The 2,500-nt window shown below is 76.9% G+C and overlaps 1 non-coding gene and 1 pseudogene across 1 annotated transcript; both read left to right on the top strand.

Moving 5' to 3' along the window:
* The first annotated feature begins 1,390 nt into the window (after window positions 1-1,390).
* LOC142359304 (5.8S ribosomal RNA) lies at window positions 1,391-1,544 on the top strand. Its single transcript, XR_012762249.1, has one exon. It is a non-coding gene; the product is annotated as a 5.8S ribosomal RNA (ribosomal RNA).
* A 723-nt stretch (window positions 1,545-2,267) lies between these two features.
* LOC142359326 (28S ribosomal RNA) overlaps window positions 2,268-2,500 on the top strand; it is a 5,311-nt pseudogene continuing 5,078 nt past the window's right edge.

Here is a 2,500-nt window from a genome sequence, read left to right as displayed (position 1 = left end):
CCGCGCTTCGGCGGCCCTCCCTCGGCCGAGTCCGGGGGTCAAAGGCCAAAGGAGCCGGGCGGCGGTTTAAAGACTCGAGCGGCACGGCGCGAGCCGCGGGGGGGGCGTCCGCCCCCGCGGGCCGCCGTGCCGGAGAAGGGGGGGCGTCTCGCTGCCCCAACCTGCCCCCCCTCTCCGCGGGCCGGTCTCGGCGGAGAGACCGCGGCGCGGGTCGGCCGCGGCCGACCTGCCCGCCCTCGCAAACGGGGCCACCCGCCGGCCGGAGCGCGGGCTCCGCGCCGGGGGAAAGAAAGGCGCGGCGAGCCCCCGCGGGGGGGGGCGGCCGCCGGGGGGCCGCCCCGCGCCTTTGGACGCTCGCGCTGCGGCCGCGCTCGGGGCGCGCCGCGCTCCCCTCTCCCGCTCCTCGCCCCGCCCTCGGCGCCCAGGGAAAGAAAGGGGGGGGCGAGCCACACCCCCCCAGGCCGAGCGGCGGCGGCGCCGCTCGGCGTGCCGGTCGGTGCCGGTCGTCCGTCGGGTCGTCCGGGAGGGTTCCCCGGCCGCATCCGCTGGCGGCCGTCCCGTCCCGCGTTTCCCCGCCCGTCGCTTCCGTCTCGAGGGCGGGCGCGCGGCGCGGGGGCGTCCCGCTCCGGGTCTTCGCGTGGAAACGGGGAGAGTGGGAGCCGCCCCCCGCGCTCAGCGCCGTCCGCCTTTCCGCTGGGGCCGTGCCGGCGGCCCCAGGGGGCCGAGGCGAGAAGCGGCTGCGGCGGCGGTTTTCGCGGCGGCGGTGGCGGCCGCCGCCGCCGGGCGGGGTGGCCGGGTTCGCCCATCCGGCGCGGGCCGGTGGGCGGCCGCGCGTCGCCGGCTCGCGCTCCAGTGGCCGGCCGCGCTTCCTCCGGCGTCGGTGGAAGGCGGCGTCGGCGCCGAGGTTCGCCGGCGGGGCGAGAGGCGACCGTGGTGGGCGGAGCCGGCTCGTCGCAGCGCGGGCGCAGCCGGGCGTCCGGCTCCCGAGCGAAGGCGGGCAGGCGTCGCGGCCGGGCGTGCCGTAGCCTCCGGGGGGAGGCCGGTCCGAGCCCGGGCGCCTGGGCCGCCCCCGAAGCGCGCCAAGGGTGTGTGTGTGTGTTGCGTACGTTTCCCCAGGGTCGGTCGGGAGCGCGGGCTCCCCCGCCCTTTGCCGCTCGGGGTTTTCCGTTGTTTTCCGTTTCCCCTGTGCTCGTACGGTCAAGCCGAGGCGAGGGCCTCTCCGTCGCGCCGCGTCGCGCCGCCGCGCCGCGCCCCCTCCGCGCGTGCGGAGGGGGTGGCGCGGCGGCGGGCCGGCGGTCGGATCGGTCCGGCCGTCCTCAGAGAAGGGGCCGCTCTCGGCGAGCGGTTCCCGGCCCCTCCGCGCGCGCGGGGGCGGTGCCGAAACCGAGACAACTCTTAGCGGTGGATCACTCGGCTCGTGCGTCGATGAAGAACGCAGCTAGCTGCGAGAATTAATGTGAATTGCAGGACACATTGATCATCGACACTTCGAACGCACTCGCGGCCCCGGGTTCCTCCCGGGGGCTACGCCTGTCTGAGCGTCGCTTTACGATCAATCGCCGTCTGCGCCGCCGAGCCCCCCCGCCCTAGCGCGGGGGGGGGGGGGCCGGCGGGCCAGCAGCGGCGCGGCTGGGGTGCCTCGCAGGGCCGCGCGCGCGAGCGCGCAGGCCTTCGTCCCCCTAAATGGAGACTCGGGGAGCGCTCCGAAGCTCCCCGCTCCCGGAGAGCGCCTGCTGGACGGAGCTCGTCCCCGCCGGGCTATCGGCGGTGGGTTTGGGGAAGAGAGAGCGAGAGCGAGCTTCGGGGGAGGGAGGCGCGGGGCGGCGATGGCGCGGGCCTCGCCGCCGCCTCCCGCGCGGAGCGTCTGTCTGCGGGTGGGCACCGCGGGGGTGCCGTGCCGCACTGACGCGCGCAGCGCGCGTGCGCCGGTGGGTGGGGGACGGGGGCGGTGGCGGTGGACGCCCCCGTCTGTCCCCCGTCCGCGCCGCCCCTGCCCCGGTTCCTGTCGCACTCCTCCCCGAGAAAAACCCATCGCCGTGGCCCCGTGCGGGGCCGTCTCCGGGCGCGTCTGACGCGTTGTTCAGGCCGCTCTCCGGGCTGGGGCTTCCTCTTCCGCGAGCCGACCGCCGGCGGCGGCGGCGGCTGCGGCGTGACGCGGCGGCGGCGGCGTGGCGTCGCGGTTCCGCGCGAGAGCGCAGTCGGGTCAGGCTGGCTGTCGGCGGGGGCGCGCAGCGCGCAGCGCGCCGCCTCGCTTTGCTTTGGGCATGCGACCTCAGATCAGACGTGGCGACCCGCTGAATTTAAGCATATTAGTAAGCGGAGGAAAAGAAACTAACGAGGATTCCCTCAGTAACGGCGAGTGAAGAGGGAAGAGCCCAGCGCCGAATCCCCGCCCCGCGGTGGGGGCGCGGGAAATGTGGCGTACAGAAGCCCCCCTCCCCGGCGGCGCTCTCGGGGGGACCCAAGTCCTTGTGATCGAGGCCGCAGCCCGCGGACGGTG

The sequence above is a fragment of the Opisthocomus hoazin genome, unplaced genomic scaffold, assembly GCF_030867145.1.
Source record: "Opisthocomus hoazin isolate bOpiHoa1 unplaced genomic scaffold, bOpiHoa1.hap1 HAP1_SCAFFOLD_110, whole genome shotgun sequence".
NCBI classification, from domain to species: domain Eukaryota; kingdom Metazoa; phylum Chordata; class Aves; order Opisthocomiformes; family Opisthocomidae; genus Opisthocomus; species Opisthocomus hoazin.
The sequence above is the reverse complement of the archived record's forward strand: the minus strand, read 5'-3'. Positions and strand labels throughout refer to the sequence as shown.